Source organism: Lissotriton vulgaris, chromosome 5 (assembly GCF_964263255.1).
Source record: "Lissotriton vulgaris chromosome 5, aLisVul1.2, whole genome shotgun sequence".
NCBI classification, from domain to species: domain Eukaryota; kingdom Metazoa; phylum Chordata; class Amphibia; order Caudata; family Salamandridae; genus Lissotriton; species Lissotriton vulgaris.
In genome coordinates this window covers 1,204,679,699-1,204,701,955 of record NC_141693.1, presented here as the reverse complement: position 1 = coordinate 1,204,701,955, position 22,257 = coordinate 1,204,679,699, and the positions used below count along the sequence as shown (strand labels likewise).

Below are 22,257 nucleotides of genomic sequence, written 5' to 3'. Positions count from 1 at the left end.
CACTTCCTTAGGCTTGGAGATACCACCAATGACCTCAGATGGACAGTCATCTAACAGATCCCTGCTCACCCTACAGACAACGAGAAGCAGCTACTGTCTAAAGAACAACGCTGGATCTACAGATTGTCAACCCACTCGGAGGGACTGAATGACAATATTCCGTGGAACAGCCTCAGCAGATGAGGCCCCCCTTCTGTCAACACCTGACACATCATTTCCACTCTCCCAGTGCCATCTCACCAACAGCGCCCTCGCAGGGCCAAGGATGACCCTGCGATGTTACATGTCCCAACACCAAACGTCCTCAGTGTGATGTACTGACTCTAACACCCAGGTTGTGACCAACTCACTCACAGTTCCTTCCCAAAATGTGCTAAACCATCACTCTGTGGGACGACACCAGATCCCGCCCACTGATGTAATGTAATGTAAATTAAAACTTATATAGACCATAAGTCACCCGAAGGTCTCAGAGCGCTAGCAGGTCTAATGACAGAGGCATCAAGCAGAGATTAATACAGCCAGGTTATACATTTTTTCCAGAATCTCAAATGGTTGAGTTCGATCCTAAGACAGAGCGGGAGGGCATTCCAAGCCGCTGGAGCAGTTTTACAGAAGGCTCTATCGCCATTTCTGACGGTACAGACTTTGGGAACTATTAAAAGTTGTTGGTTCGATGATCTGAGCGTTCGAGCCTTGTTCTGGAATTTGAGTTTGTTACCCAGATATGATGGTCCTAGTCCATTGATACTTTTGTGAACCAAGCAGCATAGTTTAAATTTTATGCGCTGTTTAATAGGAAGCCAGTGCAGGGTATTTAAGCACGGCAAGGAAGGTGTCCAGGAAGGAAGATTAAGCACCAATCTAGCTGCCGTATTCTGTACCACCTGGAGTTTTGCCAGAAGGTTTTTATAATGGAGGCTAGCAGGGCATTGCCGTAGTCAATCCGACTAACGATAGGACCTTGAACCAGTGGCATTCGGGATGATAGAGGAATCCATTTAAATATTTTCTTTAGGCTGCGTATTATTCCAAAGCAGGTGCCAGTTACTTTGTTAACGTGTTCAGCCATGGATAACTTATTGTCCACAATCACCCCTAAGTTCCTGACTGATGTCTTAGGAGCGGGACAAGTGCCCAGAGTAGTTGGCCACCATTCATCTGACCAAATTCTATTGGCCTTTCCAAAGAGTACAATCTCGGTTTTACTGGTGTTCAACATTAGAAAATTTCTAGTCATCCAATCATGTACTGCAATCATACATTTTTGAAACCTCAATTTGGTCTCACTAGGATCTGGACCAATGGTTACCAAGAGCTGAGCATCATAAGCGTATGATACTGTACCAAATCCAAAGGCTTGGATAACTTTGGCCAGAGGGGATACATATAAATTAAAGAGCATAGGGCTCAGTATAGAGACCTGAGATACGCCTTTATCATTCCCTTGGTAGTCTGAGAAATGCTTTCCCACTTGGACCCTCGAGCGCCTGTTTGACAAATAGCTCTTAAGCCAGAGTAATGCGTGGCCTCCGACACCTATCTCAGCCAGTCGTTGTATCAATATATGATGCAAGATGGTGTCGAAGGCCGCCGACAAATCTAGCAGGACCAGTATAGCAGACTGTCCTGCGTCCAATGACATCTTGGCTTTGTCTACTATGTTAAGCAGGGCAGTCTCGGTACTGTGGGCTGCCCTAAAGCCGGACTGAGTAGGATCCAAAAGCTTGTTTTTCTACAGGTAAGTGCCTAGTTGTTTATTTACCAAGATTTCTATTATTTTACCAAATAGTGGCAGGAGGGAAATGGGACGATAATTTGAAAGTTGTTTTGCATCGGCTGAAGGCTTTTTCAAGATCAGTCTAATTATCGCCTCCTTCCAGTGCAGAGGATCCAAGGCGTGGGACAGAGAGAGGTTCAGGATTTTTGTCAGCACAGGGATAAGAACGGGAGCAATTTTTTTAAGGATCTGGGAGGATGCTGGGTCGCTCGGGGAACCTTACTTTATCTTGTGTAAGGCGGAGTCTACGTCCGTTTCTGAGCAAGGTAGAAATTCTCTAAGACCCTTATCTTGGAAATCAGATTCCATGTTGATTTCAGCTAGTGGGGGTATTGTCTGGGCAGGAGGAGGTGGTTGAGGGAAAGATTTATGAATCTCCTTGATTTTATCTTGGAAGTAGGAGGATACAGAATCAACCCATTCCTGTGAGGCCACAGGAGAGGGTTGACAGGCCGGGGGATTAGTGAATTCTTTTAATATTTTAAACAGCTCTTTCTGGGAGTTTGCTGCCTGATGGATCCTATGCCCCCAGTATTCCTTTTTAGCTTTGGCTATTTCAGTCATGTAGAGCCTGTGTAAGCCTTTGTATTGTTGTTTATCAAGCTGGGCTTTAGTTATGCGCCATTTCCTTTCGACTGACCTAACAGAGAGTTTTATTTTGTCCAGGTGCGGAGTGAACCATGGAGAAGTTTTAGAGAGCGACTTGGATTCCTTCAACGGTGCAATGCGATCTAAGGCCAATGAGATCGCACATTCGAGATCAAAGGCTGCTTTGTTCGGATCAGTAGACATAGTAATAGAGGGGGGCAGAAAGTGAGCAGTGAAGGATTTCAAGATTAATCTTGCTCCAAGGTCTACTCAGTCGTGCTTCTTTAATGCTTTCGACTTTAGATGGGGTTCCCGTAATGTGGAACTCAATGACAAATGATCCGACCATAGGACTGGAAAAACTTGGCTAATCCCAATCCTAGATGAGTTGTTACATATTAGATCTAATGTGTGTCCTGCACTATGAGTAGGACCAGCTATCAATTGATTCAAGCCCATGAAATAAAGTCTAGAAGTGAGGTCCCTGGTGTGTGGGTCAAAAGAATGTTCCATATGGTAATTAAAGTCACCAAGTAATAGAAACTTGTCTGAAGTAAGAACATGTGGTGCTATGGCTTCCGTGAGGTTATCAGCGAACTGAGTTTTCACACCTGGGAGTCTATAGACAAGGGCGACCTTAAAAGCTTCATTGTTACTAGTCGTTATGGAAGTAATAGACAATTCTCCCCATTTTTCTAGATAAGAATCAAGTACATGGACATTGATATAGGCCTTATAGACAATTGCAGTGCCTCCACCCTTTCTTCCGGTGCGGTCAAGCCTATGTATCTTGTAGTTCTCTAGTAGTGCTATCAGAATGTCCGGGGTCGAGGACTCTTGTAGCCAGGTCTCCCTAATAAAAAGTAGGTCTGGTTTCTGGGAGTCAAATAACGACCAGACTTCAAGAGCATGTTTGGAAAGAGACCGGGCATTGCAGTACAGGCAAATGAGTCCATGTGAGGTTTGAAACATGGAGTCACTCTTATCTTGCTGAGATGGTAGGTATTCAATGGGTGCAGGGCAGGGGGCTGGGTTTAAGGATCGTAGCTCGTGGCTCGTATATTGAAATCGAGCCATCATATAGCTGGTGGCTTGTGGGCGAGAGAAGGGATGTTACCGCGAAAACAAGACTTTCATAAAGGGATTAATATAAAGCATCCAGAGTACCCTGGCGACTGGTGGCGTCCAAGCGCAGACGGGCGCAGACGGGCTTGCCTTAGGCACGCCGCTGCGCGCGTCCGCTTGGCGCACTGGCTGATATGCAGCAAGTGGGCGGGTCTGCGACAAGGGGGCAAAGAGCATGGAGCGCTGACCCTGGGCTCAGGAAGTAAGTGAATTGTAGCCCAAACGGTGTTTTGCCCCTCCGCTCAATCAGCACACGCCATGATGGACCAGGGGTACACCGGAAATGCTGAGAGAATGCAATTATGAAGTTTAAAACACAGAATTGTGCAAATTAGGCAAATAGAATTTTAAAAACAATAGAGCTCTGGCAGTGATCTGCCCAACCTGATCGTCACTGTAGTTGAAATTGTCGGATTCTGCTTCTCGCGTCCGCTCGGCGCACTGGCTGATATGCAGCAAGTGGGCGGGACCGCGACAAGGACCCTGGGCTCAGGAAGTGAGTGAATTGTAGCCCAAACTGTGTTTTGCCCCTCCGCTCAATCGGCACACGCCGTGACGGACCAGGGGTACACCGGAAATGCTGAGGGAATGCAAATATGAAGTTTAAAACACAGACTTGTGCAAATTAGGCAAATAGAAATTTTAAAAACAAAAGAGCGCTGGCAGTGATCTGCCCGACCTGATCGTCACTGTAGTTGAAATTGTCGGATTCTGCTTCTCGCGTCCGCTCGGTGCGCTGGCTGATATGCAGCAAGTGGGCAGGACCGCGACAAGGGGGCAAAGAGTATGGAGCGCTGACCCTGGGCTCAGGAAGTGAGTGAATTGTAGCCCAAACTGTGTTTTGCCCCTCCGCTCAATCGGCACACGCCGTGACGGACCAGGGGTACACCGGAAATTCTGAGAGAATGCAAATATGAAGTTTAAAACACAGACTTGTGCAAATTAGGCAAATAGAAATTTTAAAAATAAAAGAGCGCTCGTAGTGATATGCCCGACCTGATCGTCACTGTAGTTGAAATTGTCAGATTCTGCTTCTCGCGTCCGCTCGGCGCACTGGCTGATGTGCAGCAAGTGGGCGGGACCGTGACAAGGGGGCAAAGAGCATGGAGCGCTGACCCTGGGCTCAGGAAGTGAGTGAATTTAGCCCAAACAGTGTTTTGCCCCTCCGCTCAATCGGCACACACGCCGTGACGGACCAGGGGTACACCGGAAATGCTGAGAGAATGCAAATATGAAGTTTAAAACACAGACTTGTGCAAATAGAAATTTTAAAAACAAAAGAGCGCTGGCAGTGATCTGCCCGACCTGATTGTCACTGTAGTTGAAATTGTCGGATTCTGCTTCCCCCTGAACCTTACTCCACTCGGCAGGGCACTTAATCTCCACGGCCCGCCTGGACCCACTACACTATGCCATGGTAAACACCCAAACAAGACCATTACGACCCCGCGATGTCCCTTCCCTGAAGAGCACGTGGACCCCCCATGTGTAATCCCCCTGCACATTCTCATGAGCCCCCCACACAGTGGGTTCATCACCTCCACTCATGGCATTGCCAATATGCAGCAACATCACGGCACATTAGCGTACGTTACCACCTTAGCCCCGTCTAGTTGCCGCTTTATACACAAATAGAGAGGGTGCCCTTCCATTATAGTTCACAGATGGAGCGCGACTCCCCTATATGGTTTAACACTCTTCTAGATGACCGCACATTTGCACGCGCATGTAAGCGATCTAGACATTCAACTGCGCAATGAAAATAAATAGAGAGAGCGCTACATACACCTGCATGCGAGTCTTTCTTCTACTTCCTCCTCTACCGGCATCTCCTCGAGTCAACAGGAAGCTGAACATACACCTGCATGCAAGTCCTTCTTCTATTTCCTCTACTACAGGCATTTCCCCGAGACAACAGGAAGCTGAACACGCCCGTTACACGTGCCCAGGCCAGAACACCTGACCCAGCTAACAAGCAACACCTAGCGCTTTCTACTGGTATTTAAGAGCTCTCTACAATGAAGCTCACTTCTCACGGAGCCTCTGCCCGGACAACAGGTTAATTGCTGGCCCAGCGACATTGCGCACTAAGTACCTGAACTCGACTTTGTACGGTACAGCCACCATTCATGTTGCCCCAGGTTGGGTTTGTGTGTGCATCCTTTTACCGTTACCTTGTTGGGTCCAGACTACCCCCCTCCCCCAACAGCCTTTTTCCTTTTCTTCCCCCAATTTAGAGTGCACATGGTCCTGGCCACCGACTGAGCTCCATGCTGAGTTGTTCGCTAAAATCAGGTGTAAGCAACTCCATTTTAATGTCTATTCCTTCACCACTGTTTACGCCAACTCCGGTTACGGTACTTAGGCCTAATTTCACATATAATTACGCATATTGTGAGACCGGCCACACTTTCACTGCCCGCCACTGACGCCAACACTACCGCTTTGTCCGTGGTCACCTCTAGGCACCCAGCGCGGCCTCACTGAATGCTTTTAGCCCGCTACAAGGAGCCTTTACTTAAATGTTATGTCTGTCCTTTTTTACCCCCCACAGGTACAACGCGAGAGGAAACACCTCTTGCACATATAAGCACCGTAGCGTGTGCTTTACACACAGGGCACTGACAAACTCATACAAACCCCTGTAACACCCTACACATATAAGGTCCTGACGAAAGCCAGTAGAAGAAAAGGCCTGGCTGATACTAGTTGACTGCACAGGAAGTCGGAGGCCATAAGCCTACCGTGCACGTCCGAAAGCCTTTGTTTTTATTGACTGCCTGGGGCCCACCATTAAAACAGTCTTTGGGACACCCAGGACAGAATTTTAAACCTCACTCAGAGCACACTCACAGCACCCTCACGAACCGAAAAAACCCGCTCCGCAGTAATCTGGTGTCGAAGCACACCTGAGGCATACTCAGTACCTCCGGTGGGGACCGATGATGATGCATGCCACCAACTAGGTTGGTGGGTGAGGGCCTTCATAAAACCAAATGGTTTTCCTCCACCCGCAGACATACAAACAATTTAAACCAGAGCTAGTTCTCATTGATTGCTGACATATAAACTGGGGAAACGGACTAGCCTCTCTAGTTCTCCTCTCTCTTTTTGATTACAACATAAGTGGTGGTACTTGTCCTGACAGCATGCTAACTTAGAAAACTGCGCGCCAGCCCTACACTGCAGGCCTGAGTTCCCTTCTCCGCGCGCCTTTGCATTACTAGCCCTGGCACACATCGTGCACATCACTAGGGACTTTACTAGTAAGGCAAACATACCAATCATGGCCAACCAATTACCATTACACTTTACATAGGGAACACTTGTACTTTGACACTGATCAGCAGTGGCAAAGTACCCAAAGCATCTAAATTGGCAACTCTATGTCAGGTAAACGGTCTAGGGGGAAAGCAAAGAGTTTAGGGAACTTTAGCCACAAAGGGCAAGTCTTACATGGGGCATGTGCCCACTTCAAAATGTTGCGGAGGTGGATGGGTGAGTTTGTGTTACCTGAAAAGAAAATAAGTAATGTAAGTATGTTATGTAAGTATGTTAGAAACGGGTAGCGTGGTGCAGAGTGGGTGGGCCAAACATCGGAGGACATGTGTAAAGCATCCACGCAGCACACACAGGCGACACAAAAGGCACACTACAAAAAAAGACTCCACACCAGGTTGCATGAAAAACAGTATGTGTATTGTAAAATAAACACATCAGAAGGGAATCACAGGTGCAGATAAACTGTGCCAGCTGGCACTGGGTAATGATTCACATGGGATTATTTACCAGGCAGGGCCAATCAGGCCGCTGCCAGAACCATCACAAGGTACAATTAGGGGAAATGTAAAGTCCATCAGCAAGGAAGGTATGACGGCCAGTAGTTCTACCAAAACCCTGAACATAGAACTTCCCCTTAGCATAAGAGCATCTCATTAGCAACAACAATTATAGCATAAGTCCATTATGCCTAGCCTGGGCAACATTGCCATACACATAAAAGCATTATCGTTAGGCATAGACCTGTGGGCATAAATCACATTAACGTGAAGCACCGAACCTAGGAATCATTAGGCATAACCGTGAAGCCTCATCCAGGGCTAAATACAACCTCATTAGCATAAAGGCTGTAGGCCTGACCTGTGAGCCCAAAAAAAGAGCATTAGGCAACATTAGCATAAAGGCATTAGTCATGAGAACACATTATGCATAGCTTCAGGCATAAATCACCGTTGCCATAGGCCTGGAAGGGAAACATCAGGTTAGGCATAGTATACAGAATACCAACGCTGTAACCTTAGGGGAAAAGAAACCTTAAGCATTAGGCATGAAAGGTAAACATCTGCCGTAGGCCTAAGTCCCTTTAGATTACACATAAGCATAAAGGCAATATTAGGCATAAACTGAAACGTCAGGTTAGGCACAGGCCAAGTCACATTAGCGTGAAGCACTAGGCATGAAAAAAAACTCCTCATGCGTAACATTAGGCCTATCAGATATGAGCCTGGAGGCATAACCTTAGGCAAGGGGACATTTGCATAGATCTCATTAACAGGAATAACATTCCCTGCCGGCATAATCCTACAACATCAGGGCAATAACGTTAGGCATCAATAGGGCATCACCAGCATGTCCTGCTCCTTGTCACAGATCAGCCTGGGCGCCACTGCGCCGGGAGAGCCCTTCCTCTGGGACTCTCAAATCACCAATGCTGTGGCCCACAGAGTACTGGCCCATTGGAGCCACCTCTCTGGGGCTCAGAAGGTACAAAACTGCCCAAGACGTTGCAATAATGAAGGGGGCCCAAGTCACTGACCCAGTGAGAGCCCCTCTCTCTCTCTGGGACTCTCCACGACAGAACTGCCCATGTGGCCACTGCCCGCTTCTGCGGTTCAGCCAAGGTAGGGGCAGACCAAGTGGGCCTTGCAGGGTTAGGAGAGTCCTCCTCCGGCGCTCTAAACAAGAGAGGCCCCACCTCTCAACAGTCAGAGGCCAGCCCCACTCACCACTCCTTGGGGGTTGGGCGGGGAAATCCGCAGCCGGTCTCGCCCTCCGCTGTCTCTGTGGCTCGCGGGGCTCCTCGGAGCTAAGAAGAGGCACCCGCTGTGCCCCTATTAACTCAACACACAGCCCCACTCACCGGCAGTCCTTGGGGTCACCACGAGGGGCCCCCGAGGCTCCGGTCTTCTCCCCCGCCGTCTCCTTCCAGCGGGCTCAGCAGGCAGGGCTCTCCCCTGCTCACGGGAGCCCGCCACCGACAACGCCTCAACTGGCTTCACCCGGGCCCCCTCCTGGGACCCGGGACTCGAATGGAGGTCCCGCGCGATGCTCTGGACTCTTCCCTGCAGTCTGCAGGCGCGGCGTCTTCCTGGTTCCGGACCCGCCCCCGATGACGTACTTCTGTCTTCACCGGGGAGGCCGAACAGGGCTCCCAGCGGCTCCTGGCAGCGGCAGTGATCATGGGCGATTCTGAAGTGCGGGGTGGGCTCCCGCCTTCAGTTAAGGACAATTGCAGGTGGGTAACCACTCTTGGTGCGCACGGCGGCCCGGGCCACAGCGGTGATTTTGGCAGTTTTGTGCGGGGTGTTCACCCACTCCTCCAGGGCACAAGCGGGGTAGGCTCCTGCTCGCAATTTTCAAGGCGCCGGCATACGGGGTGGGCACCCGCTTCCACTGGCAATAAACCCGCAGGGTGGGCACGCGCTGGGTTTCTAATTATTTACAACAAGGGGTGGTGAGGGACAGAGTCTCTGAATTAAACAGAATACTCTCACCCAGTCAAGAGATCAGGGCTAGATCCAACACCGTTTTTTAGCTCACTGCACCATCCCAGTTTCAGAACCTGGCTGTATGCAAATTAGTCTGTTCCTGTCCCAGTGCATGATGGGAACAGGGCAAACCAAACTACAAAAGCCAATTCTTACACTGGGAAGGAAACAAGCTACCGGGGACCGGTTTCTGGCATTTCAGCCTCTTCGGCCCGGCTTGCTTGAATCCTGATGGTGCAATGAGCAAGGGACTCACATCTGAGCATACCCTTCCACGCTTAGGGTGGACAAAAATATTTACAACAAGGGGTGGTGAGGGACAGAGTCTCTGAATTAAACAGAATACTCTCACCCAGTCTGTTCATCACCACCCCCTTTTTGTAAATCGTTTTTGGCCACTATAGGTGTGGCAGGGTATACTCAGACATGAGTCCCTTTCTCACTGCTCCATCAGGATTCAAGCAAGCCGGGCCGAAGAAGGCTGAAATGCCAGAAACCGGTCCCCGGTAGCTTGTCTCCTTTCTGGTGAAGAATTGGCTTGGTAGTTTAGTCTGCCCTGTTCCCATGATGCACTGGGCCAGGGACAGACTGATTTGCATATAGCCAGGTTCTGAACTGGGATGGGGCAGTGAGATAAACAACGGTGATGGATCAAGCCCTGATCTTTGGACTGGGTAAGAGTGGTCTGTTTAACTCAGACACTCTGTTCATCACCACCCCCCTTTTTGTAAATCGGGTTTCTAATTAGGCTGTCACGTGGGGTGGGCACCCGCTCCCAATTGCAGCACCATCTGGTCCTGGCCCACAGCGGCGCCAGCACAGCGCTCGCAGAAAGAGGCAAAATTCTGGCAAGGTAGCGCTTGAGGGGACACAGCGCTTTACCTGGCAGTTCCCCAGCAGCAGCGCTCGCAGGTTCCTCAACAGCAAAAGCACTTTCAGGGCCACAGCGCGTCGCTGCCCCAGGGAGAGATTTCAGGTGTCAAGCACCCAGCGCTTTCCAGTCTTGGCGCTGATGGCAAGTCCTTTCAGTATATCGCTTAGCTAACATAGTCCATGGAAATATAGTGCCTTCACAGCCCAGAGTTACAGAGGACAGACGCTCCCCTTTAGATGTAGCACTTACGAGGCGCAAGGTTCCACCAGCAGGGTTGTAGCGCTCAAGAGGCGCTAGGCAGGAGAGCAGCAGGCACTACTTGGCAAGATCAGCAGTCAGTGGGCACTCATCAGAACAGGGACGCAATTCCTAGGAACTGTCATCCTCTGTAACGTGGCACTCCTCCTGGTACAGCCATCTTTACTCCAGCAGCAGGGCTCTCACTAGCCCTGTGGACAGCAGAGGGGTACAGTGGGGCACAGGGGCCTGCACACAGGCCCATGCGGCAGTACCTCCTGGCTGTAGGGCTCCTCTCATTCAAGTCCACGCTCAGTCTGAGCAAATAGCATCCTAGCTCTGCTATTTATACGCCCCTCACTCCACCTACCAGACAGTGCCAGAAGCTTCTAGAAGTGTCTGGGGAAACTGGTCCTAACTGGTTTAGGGGGAGGTGTAGAGCACCCTGGGTGCCAGGCTTCCCTCCAAAAGTGGGGGTTGCTGGGAAACAAACAACTAGACTGGCAACCCACCTCAGTCAGGCGGCACAAACACACAGCCTTGGCATCCATTTTAAAAGTAGCATTCCTCCACAACAGTACAAATAAATTGGCACACGCCATTTCCCACACCCGGTACCAGGCTAGGGGGGAAAGCGAACAATTTTAGGGAAAAAGGGCCAAGTCCAACAAAGTAAAAAGCGCATTCAGGCACAGAACAAATATGTTCAAACTTACCTCAAGTAAGGGTCCAGGGAACTGAAAGTGGATGTAGGTGATTTGGTGAGGATGAGATGTTACTGGATTTTACCGAAAGGAATCAAGGATCTCTGACCTCAATAAAGTAGTGAAAGTGAATGAGAGTGCTGTGAAATTGCAGAAAGGCAGATAGTGGAACAATGGAAAAATAGCAGTGTCTCGGGTGCATGAGGCGAATAAGTCTGAGGAACATGTGCTGGTGAAAGGTCATGGTGTACCTGCTAAAATGGGACACTCTGTGTCTGCTAGAACTACCAGATTGCCATGCACGTTCCGGGATTATGTTTTACAGTTAAAATATGATACTGTTACCAATTCTATTAAGTCATTTTACAATACATTTCTTGCCTATACGTATGCTTTTCTTTTATGTTCCTCAATGTACATTTTGCTTAGACTTGTTAATTGGAGATTTCACTTATGCCAAACATTTATTTTAAGAACTTTGTTTATTTATTGTTTAGGGGAAAAATGTGTTTGGTTGCATTCTTCTGCTGTCTCGAATGCACAGAATGTTGTGGTGAGGAGATTCTAGAGTAGGGGGGACAGGAGTTGGTGTTTCATCTTATTTTTATTTGAAAAGTTTTATATAGCGCTGGCTAGACCTGAAGGTATTAGAGGGTTTTACATGAGGAAGAACATAGTTTCAGAACATAGTTACAAAGTTACATCAGTTGCTGGAGCATAGTTACATGAGTTACAAAAGCATAGCATAAACATAGGAGGGAGGGGGTAGGAAATACAACTGGAGACGAGGAAAAACTGTGTCCGGCTGGGTAGGTGATGGCCGAGGGGTGAACCAGAGCCAAACTCCTCCATAGCTGCACAGGACAGCTCCGACAGCTCCACCAGTCATCAGCCAAAGGTTGCTCAGGCACCGCAGTGCATACAGAAGGTTCTTGATTCCACCTGGGGGGGGGGGGGGGGGGGGGGGGGGCTCATCAAAAAGTTCCATTGTGAGCGCCGGACCAGTGTGAGCGGTAGTAGGATCATTCCCAATCCTCTGCTGTTTGTGACTCCCTTGTCGCTGTGGTCTCTCTAAGGGGTCTCTGAAACTCCAGAGCACAGATGCTGGATCTCTCCCAAACGAGGGGAGAAGGGGAGCTTTGGCGAAGAGCCCGCTCATGGCGGCCATCTTAGGGCAGATAGAGTCAAGCAGACTGGCAGGGAGAAAGTACTTCAGGGGTAACAAAGCAGTTAAAATGAAAGGCAGACAAAAACCGTGAAAAACAATGTCCGGCTGGGTAGGTGACGGCCAAGAGGCGAACCAGAGCCAAACTCCTCTATAGCTGCCTAAACAGCTCCGCTTCAACCTCCAGTTCACCCTCACCTCCACGCAACCATGACCTTAATAAGGTGGGGTATTGCAGCAGGGCAAACCTGGGTGCGTACAATAGGCATTCAGTAGAGGAGCTCCATCAGCATGTAGTCCAGCCCGCCCAGCGGCCGCACAGCAGCGCCAAAATGCCGGGCTCGTGTGGCACCACTTCCTTGCAGTCAACTGGTGGTGTGCGCGTAGCCAGGTGCAGGTGAAACTTCATGTTGAGAAGGTGGCTTGAGTTCCTACTGACACAGAATAAATCATACGTTTAAATACACCTATCTGCGTCTTTATAAGGAAACATGGTAGAACATCAGTGTCAGCTCAAGATCCTTGGATTCTGGACAAATCACTTAATCCTCTTGTGCCCGCAAAAACATAAATGTGTAATGTAACTTTCTCGAGCAAAGTACCACAATACCTTCGGGGTTTAATTTGTGCTATATGAAACTGCAAAAAACATAAGTACCAGCTTCTGAAGGTTCCAGAATCCCAAAGCCGGTAAACGTGGCCTGTACTTGTATCTAAGAAGGTGAGAGAAACAGCGTGTGTATGTCTTTCTGTCTTCAGTAGAATATCCTCCAATTTGGTACATTCTCATCAGACAACTCGCCCCCGCCTACAAAATGCCACTCAATGTAGGAATATGGAACACGCACCTGCCGGTCTGCGATCATGCTAATCCTGTGCTCAGTAGATCCGCAACTCATTTGCAGGGCAATCAAATTCATTGACAATTTCGAGAAAAAGCAAAAAACACTGGCAAAGTCTTGAGCCCTGAACACATTTACTTTTCTAACCCGAAAGACGTTCTTATTTTATAACATTTTTTATTCACTCAGCAGTGTAAATTTTTGTGTGTTTTAATATTGCTGCATTTACATTTTGTAATGGTTTTTACTAACTCTACAATAAATATTATTATTATCACTCAATGCAGGTTTGATTTGCCTCTTAAAATAGCGGTCCCCCTGGCAGCCCCACCCTTCTTAACTCGCCTTTCATCGCAACCGGCAAAGGGCTTGACGTGGCTTAGGTAACCCGGCCTCCGAATAATACCGGAGGGCTGACGTAACACTGGAGAGGGCGGCGGTTAAAGACAACTGCTGTTTGATTGGCTGATGAAGGAGTGGTGCAGCCAATGGCCTGAACAGTCGCGTTCTCTCTCTATGACGTCGGTTGTTATATGAAGAGAACGCTGCCGAGAGCCTTCTTCTACGCGGCGAGGAGAGAGGAAGAGGTCAGACTTGCGGGAGGTGAGAGGCGGGGCTGGACCACGTGACGTGACCGGGAGGGGACTGGAGGGGGGTTAATGGGCGCGCGACTGCCTTGAACCTGGGTTAACAATGAGTGCCTTACTCCTGCTTAACGGCACAACACTCTGGGCCTACTGTCGAGTGGAACGCAGTTACCACAGGACACCCACCTGTCAGCAACTAGCCTGTCGCAGTGTCTTAATTTCTAGGGCGATCATGTCTCATGATTTAGTTCAGCTGTTTCTTCTTGATCTCCCTCGTTTTTTGTATTTTTACCTTAGAGAATCATTTAATTTATTTTGGTATAAATGAGTGAGCCGCCCCCCCCAACATTTCTTAAACTAGTTAGCCTGGATTGTCATCATTGAAAGCAAATTTTCAAGTAACCTACCAAAAGTACGACCTGTTGAAGGTATTAAATATAGCATGGCCCACTTCGCAGCTTGTTCCTCTAATCCGGTATGGTCTCCCCCGCACACAGTGATTACCTTAATTCCCACAAGACTACCTTCGCATATGCTGCTCACTATCCTGCACTACAGGTTGACAAGTCAAGAAATTAAAAGGGAAAACCCTCCGTCAAGGGCCTGGTTCTTGCCATACCGGCTATACTGATGGAAAGTTCGCAAATACCCAGTTCAACGTCTCCCTACCCTTCAGGTCTCTGGGGCGGCGGAGTGTGTTGTGAGTTGTTAAGTGTGTCTGCAGGGCACAATTAAGCTAAACTAGCACAAATCCCTCCCTGAGTGTCTGGGCAGCCTGATGAGGAGACTCCCAAAGCTTTTGCTACACCTCCCTATGTGGCGCCGAAAAGTCCACTGCTGCATATATCGTGCTATATAAATCAATTTCACATACATTACGAAACTGAGGTAGGAAGTGGCTTATAACCATGCCCCCCCCCACCCCCCCTTTTTTTGTATTGACACAAGTTCTGCTCCATGTATTATTCAATTTGTTAGTGTTCGGTTGCCTCTTCTCGGATCTTTAGTCCGTTTTATGTTATGCTTTATCTAGCTTGGTGCCATGGCAGATGCTAAGTTGTATGTTGCCTGCACATCTGGAACAGAAGTGTACCTACCTGAAGACGCTTGATGGCCGTTAAGCATGCCGTCCTATTTGTATTCATTAATAGGATAAGCATTTCTCATTTTCAGCCACAAATCATGTACATAGAAACATGTTGGTGTATGAACAGACTGAGCTAATGGGTGGTTCCCTTTTGCCTGCTTTACGGAGATCGTACTTTGCTGATAATGTGAAGCTGGACTCGCATCAACTGTCGGGGTGTCAGTAGTCTAAGCCTCATAAAGGGTGAGGTGCGAACAGTTTGCACACTGTTCTTGTGCTGACCGGAGCCGACTGCGAGATGCAAGGGTAGGCAGCAACAAGCCAGGATAGCCCCGCCTCCTTAATCACAACCATACACTGTAATGTTTGTTTGTGGCTTTGTATTCCCTGTGTATGCCTTTGCATAGGTATGTTAGAAATGTGAGGGGCAGAATCTCTTCATGATTTGCCCTTCACAATGATTTTTTTTGTATGTGAATGTCCTTATCAGTGAGTAATAGGGGCATTACTTGGTAGCCAACGAAGTCAATCAATCAATCAATCAGTGACACTTATAAAGCGAGCTACATACCCGTAGGGTCTCAAGGTGCTGGGGGGGGGGGGGGGGGGGGTTGCCGCTACTGCTCGAACAGCCAGGTCTTCAGCTTCTTCCTGAAGGAGAGGTGGTCTTGGGTCAGGCGCAGGTCGGGAGGGAGGGAGTTCCAGGTCTTGGCGGCCAGGTAGGAGAAGGACCTTCCTCCTGTAGTCGCTCTTCGGATGCGGGGGACGGCGGCGAGGGCGTGGTTGGCTGATCGGAGGTGGCGTTTGGGAGCGTAGAAGTTGACTCGGCTGTTGAGGTAGCTCGGGCCTTGGTCGTGTAGGGCTTTGTGTGCGTGGGTGAGGAGGCGGAAGGTGATTCTTTTGTTGACGGGGAGCCAGTGAAGGTCTCTCAGATGTCCGGAGATGTGGCTGGTTCGTGGGATGTCGAGGATGGGTCTGGCTGAGGCGTTCTGGATCCGCTGGAGTCTCTTCTGGAGCTTGGCGGTGGTATCGGCGTAGAGGGCGTTGCCGTAGTCCAGTCGGCTGGTGACGAGGGCCTGGGTGACTGTCTTCCTGGTCTCGGTGGGGATCCACCAGAAGATCTTCCGTAGCATGCGTAGGATGTTGAAGCACGCCGAGGAGACGTTGACCCACCTGGTCATGGAGAGGGAGGAGTCCAGGATGAAGCCCAGGTTTCGTGCATGGTCTGTCGGTTTGGGTGCGGTGCCCAGGGCGGGAGGCCACCAGGAGTCGTCCCAGGCGGAGGGTGAGGAGCCCAGGATGAGGACCTCAGTCTTGTCCGAGTTCAGTTTCAGGCGGCTGGTCGTCATCCAGTCGGCTACCTCTTTCATCCCTTCGTGCAGGTTGGCTCTGGCGGCGGGGTCGTTGGTCAGGGAGAGGATCAGCAGGGCTGACGGTCTCTTGGGAAGAGGTTGGTGTAGGAAGCAGTGGCGCTGGTGAACTGTGAATGTGGTGATGGGCTTAAAATCTTACTTCAAACTGGAACAGGTAAGCTAGTGGAGTGCGCAAGCTTGAAGTCCTTGTAGAATGTTTGGAGGTGGTTGTAGTTCTGCCTTGATATTTGAAGGAAAAAAATATGCGATATTTGCAACATCCTTTACACACACAGTTATTAAAAGAAAACCCATTGGTTCACAATGGACTCCTTTGAGTTCTGCCAAGTAAGCTTTACCCTCAATACGTGGTCTTGACACTTCCTAATAAAAGCATCACAAAATGGAGGCAAAACCATGAACTTTGGAATGTCGTTTGCTTTAAAAGTAGGTTACAGCAATGTTCATTCCATGCAGTTAGGAAAAACAGGGTATGCGTAGTCACACATGCCTATCGATTTTTCAAAAGTATTTTTCTTCACTATATTTTCCCATCCAGTACTATCAAAGCAGGTTCTCTGCCATATGTTGTGGCTGAGATTCTACTTTAAAGGGTATATAGGGTGATGAAGGAAAAGGGTATTCAAAGCTCGCAATGAAATTCCATAGGTAAAACAGCTACATATTCTTACAAGCTCACAAAGTAGTGCAACTGTTCTGTTACAAATAAATTCCATGATCAGACAACAAACAAATAGCATCACTTTTACATGCTCCTGGCTCAGTCAGTGTCGCTGATACCATTATATAAACTTTATCAATAAAGATAGTAAAATGCCTCTACCCAAAAATGTCACAAATGGGTTACAAAGATAAGTCTGTTTACCAGTGATCAAATACATACAAGTGCACATACAGTAATACCTAGGCATTTGCAAACTGAGATTCACACTCATCAGAGTTTAAGCAGAATTATTAAAATCATAAGGCCTGGTCACCAGCAGGTTCGACTACGGCAAAGCACTCTATGCCGGAAAAAGCAAAAACCTCAACCGCAAGCTACAGACCAGATCGAGAGGCCACTACTTCTCTTTCCGCACGGCCAGAGCCTGGAACGACCTTATGCTCTGCCTCAGACAGATAACTTCGCTCCCCATCTTTGCACGAAATCTCAAAACCTGACTCTTTGACAGACACCCTCCTTGATGGACTGGAACCGGCTACCCCCAGCGCCTTGAGACCCTTACGGGTGAGTAGTCGCGCTTAACAAACACCTGATTGATTAGGCACAAGCATCTGCTGGCAGGAAGATGCCAGAGTACCTGTTTTATTTTCATAAGAAAATGTAAGAGAGGCCAAGAGTTGTGACTTTCTGATCATGGAAACCAGGACAGCCACCAGCTAGTATGGAAGCATGCTTCTAATCTGGTGACTAAATCAAATACTATGCCCTTGTGTTATCTAGATTTTAGCACCAGCTTCACTGGTGAAATAATGGTCGTAATGGAGAAATACTGGTTAGAAGGCAAACCTGCGTAAGAACCAGAGCGTGAGCCATCAAAATATTTAGTGTGTAAATCATACAACAAACATCATGTTAAAAATATAATACTTTAAAATCTAGAAAAGTCTATTCCTGTATTAACAAGTGGCAGCATTTCAGTTTAGCGTATTAGTCTATGTAATTGGATGAAGTGACGTTAGAAGTGATAGTTTCCAAACAACGTAAGAACCTGCTGTTGCGATGATGCCTTATTCAGCTTTTATGTTGTTATACATGGAGGAAGCTACATTGCAGAGAATTAAAACTATATATGCAAGAAATGTATTTCGGACTACATATTGACCTGTTGTATTTGAAGGTGCTCTACAATGTTGTGATCACGGAATAGGGGGCATGGGAATTGAAGTGAAGTACTTCCCTCGCATTACACCACCATTTACCCAGGAAAGCCGACATTGGCCCAGGTTTCTAAGTTAAACATTGTGACATTCTGCAACGGTATGGTTAGCTCGTTCTACCTCCTAACCAAAGATCAGTGTTTGGTGTTTAATTCTTCAAGTAAGTAAATAAGTACACCGTGTAAATAAATACTCCTATAAGGAACCTGACAAAAGAAGTCTTTCTAGGAACAAAAAAGTGCAGAGCTGAAGGAAGGCAAGAAATTATAATCTGCTACTATCCCTGGTCTTTAAAAAGAGACAGACTTCCGGCTTGGTTTATAATCTCAGTTTAGGTAATTCCACATATTAACAAAATATGAGACCTTGGAGATTCCACAGAATTATAGGTCTTCACACTAGCACAAGTGAAGATCCGAACTTGGCTGCTGACAGACTCGGAGCTTGCACTGTCACACATCTGAAAGTGGGCAGTTTCAGAGTAAATATTATTTTAAGATTTCAAGGTTTGAATGTTAATGGTTTACAGTTAGCCTATTGAAATACTCGCTATTTCTATGTTTACCCTGAATGAGACCGGTGTGTTTCTGGTGATCATGAACACAGGTCTCCTCAAATAGATGCCGAGGGTGGTGTCATCATATTGCATAACCGGGTTGTTGGTGACATCACATGTGCCTTGTCAACAAATGCTGTAATCGTGGTCCGCAGAATGGCAGCCCAACCGGCTGTGTATTCTGAGAAGGGTCATTGCCTATCTCCTCTCACCCTGCTTTCATGGCTGCCAAGAGAACATTAAATCCTGAGACATGAAGATTTGCTTTCCTCAGAAGTACAATTAGTCAACAGGCTTAAAAACCTGGAAGGTCAGTAGATGTCGCACAACAAGAGGGCACTTGACATAAGGCCCCTTGCTTCTGACAGAAATGCATTTCCTCTCTAACCACCAAGCTTTCTATTTAACTTTTTTCAGACATTGTCGTGGCCTCGAGGAATGACATGTCCATCTCTGGCAAATCAATGCCAAAAAGATCCAAACATTCAGATCTGCTAGATATTTTTCCCAACAAAAAAATCCAGTTCCAAGTTACCCCATTACCTAGAGTTATATGCAACTGGTTCACCAGAATTGTTGACCAAATAATTCAGTTTGCGGAGACTGCTTTAATTCCTTTACCAGTCCAACCACTCTTGTCTACAGTTCATTAGTCTTCCCCTTTAGTACTAGTCATCAACCCTTACGCATACATGCTCTACTTGGTTTGTGGGTATCTGAAGCCGAGAAGTCTGCTCCAGAAGTTGGGCTAACAACCCCGTGCATATGAATCACCCTAGAGCTTTATTATTTGAACACTATTTACAATAATATGGAACCTGTGCCCCCGGATCATGCCAGTGCGAGTGGGCCTGGTTCCCCTGACTCCAGAATCCAGGCTCAAGTCCCAGGCCTCTACACAGGTGGGCCTGGTGGCTGCTTGGGGTGCCCTGAGCTCCTGGCACAACTGTTTGATACCAGGCATGAGAAATTAGTGCTTTGTTTCCCTTTCACTGCCGCATGGGCAGTGATGATAGCCTGCTTCCTAATGCTCTCAGCGCTTACTTTGTTTCCCCGTATCCCTAACCATTATGGTTCTGATAAGCTGTAAAGATGGGGATCGTTGGACACGTTGGTCTAGATTATCGGGCATAACTGCTTAGCTTAACCTGCTGTTGGTTAAAGATGTGCATGAGACTTAATCTAAAGGTTGTCAATAAGATATGAGCAGTGTCCAGAGGCAAGCTAAAAGCTCTGCACTGAAGTCAACTGGTCAACTATTGGCAGTCCCAAGAGACCAAGACTAAACCCATAAGTCATGATCCTTTTATTTTTTTTATTTTTAGGTCGAAGCCTCCAATGCAGGGCGTGGCCCTGCTGGAGGCAAAGACTTATTGTGAACAGGAGAATTTCAGTACTGCGTGAAACCACGCCCCCTTTTTCCATTGGCAGGCCTCTCGAAACGGAGGCCTGCCATTGGAAAAAGCTCCTGTTTAGCAGATTTGTCTGCTCTGGATCCCTCCTCTCGAGGACTCCGTGACCTGCCTTACGGTAGCACGACAATATTTTCAGAAATATTGCCTTGGCAACCATGAGGCAGGTCACGGAGTCCTGGAGGGGAGGGATTCGGTAGCTGTTCCCGCCCCGTTTTTTGTTTTTTTTTAGTTTTCGTTTGTGCCGTCATTCCAGCACGTTCCTCGGCGGTGGAGGAGGTAGGGGAGAGGGGGTGCTGGTTTTAAGACTTGTTTTTTTATGTAAAGCGATCTGACAGCTTCGGGTAAAGTTCGTGCTATATAAATCGCTTTAAATAATAAAAAAAAAAAATGCATAATCCTCGCCTCGGCCATAGAATTATTCACTCGTACTCGGAAGCTTTGGTGTGGTAGTCCTATTTTACTGTATCGGTTTTCAAACCATTTCAAAGACTAGATCGAAAACCAATAAGAGTGTGCGTGAAAAAAAGCTCTAAGTTTCTGATTTCCACCCTTGTGGAAGGAATGAGGACACCACTCTGGCATGCCGACCATGGGAGATGCCCGTCGATTGGGCGGTCTAATTGTTTTGTTTTAGATCTTTGTGCACCCTTAGATTGCTGCAGGACTATGATTCCCCGCGCGCAGCGCTTGACAAACCGGCGTCGGTACTTCCGGCACGCATTTCCGGTCGCCTGGCTGTGCGGAGGCTGGTGCTGCTGAGTTGAGTGGAAGATGGCGGCCTCGGCGGTAGTGGAGTTTCAGCGGGCGCAGACCCTGCTCAGCACGGACCGGGACGCGAGCATCGACATCCTGCATTCTATCGATGAGAGGCCATGATGGGCTTATGCTGGGACTATCTTGTGAGTGGTTAGCGAGGGTGAAGGGCTTCACTGTCACACGCTGCTGACTCACCGTGCCGGCTAGGCCGGGCTAGGTATTGAAAACTGGCGAGGCTGAGACTTAATTCGACTAGAGTCGTTATAGTCCTGCCAGTGGTAAGTTGTGTGTTTGTCTGCCCTCCACATCCTCTGATCAGGCACGATTAGTGACGGAGCGCCTGACTTCGGGGCATGCCGATCGGACCAACTGTGCTTAAGCATACCTGTGAGTACATATTAATTTTAAAGGCTGCTGGGTAGCTTAACCGTTTGGATAGGGGTGGGTTTCAGAATGCATTTACATGAGTTTATATAAGAGCCCGAGTACAGCTGTCTGAATGGAGCCACAACCTGTTCCCGATTCTAGGAGTAGTAGCTAGGCGTGGCTGTCATACCGGTGTTATAGGACACTGCCCCTGTGCCCCATGCCTGCAGCCATAGTCTCGGTTGCAGGAGAATGTGTTGAAGGCTGATAAAAAATGAGCATAGCACAGTAGCTTTTCTGTGGTATTTAAGGAACTATGTTCGCGAGGTGGTGGTTTAGTGTACAGAGATAATGGTCCGCCAGCTGGGGCCACCATAACAACGCCGCATGTGGTCAGGTGTCATAGCTGTGGCCCCTATTCTTTTGAGGGTTTTTTTATCTAAAAACTAGCGCTCCTATCTGCTCGGAATGTACATTTGTTCGAAGTATTTCCAGTGGATTGCCTCTGCAGCCAGTTTGAAGTTGGGATCACCGTTTTCTATTCCGGATACCTGGTTGTACAGTGAGACTCCTTTCCGTGACTCGCCTTTCCGTGACTCGCTCTTCTAAACAGTAAAATAGATGTCCAGCTGGGCGAGGGGTGGAGCTGGTATGTTAGGTGTATGGGAGTGGGTATGAAACGTGGTCTTAACTTTCCTTATAGACGATATTCTGAGAACACAGGAATGTTCATGTGTTTTTGAGGGAGGCCTGTGCTGTCGACAGTAAGCTGGACCACCAGACTACTCCATTGGGCGCAGAGTACCTTCGCATTTTTTTTTCTTGCTCGAACCATGATAGCTTGCCATCAAATACCCAGGTTGTCATAAAAATGAACCCTGGACAGAACACTACCATATATTTTAAAGGTAGACCCAAAGGGGTTCCTGCAGTTCAAAATCCGGAATCTTGTTTATTGCTCTTGTCGAGGAAAGCAGTCGAAACCTCCCTGAAGTCCCACCGTTCTGCCTGCTACTCGTCGGAGATTTAAGAGCATGAATTCCTCTTTTGAGCTTTTTTTTTATTGTAAACCTATATTTATATAAATAACTAATTCTGTTCAGGAGGAAACTGGTCCTCATGACTTCTCTAGTCTTCCTCTGAGAAGGTTCTA

General features: G+C 48.0%; 1 protein-coding gene across 2 annotated transcripts in view; it reads left to right on the top strand.

Annotated features, from left to right (window-relative positions):
* Nucleotides 1–13,642: 13,642 nt before the first annotated feature.
* The window catches only part of OAT (ornithine aminotransferase), an 81,391-nt gene continuing 72,776 nt past the window's right edge, over nucleotides 13,643–22,257 (top strand). Inside the window, exon 1 of one of the 2 annotated variants that reach the window (XM_086922997.1) lies at nucleotides 13,643–13,686. The gene's annotated coding sequence lies outside the window, so the exon portion shown is untranslated. Of the gene's footprint in view, nucleotides 13,687–16,067; nucleotides 16,285–22,257 lie in introns of those variants that run through there. The other variant, XM_086922999.1, reaches the window with a different exon arrangement.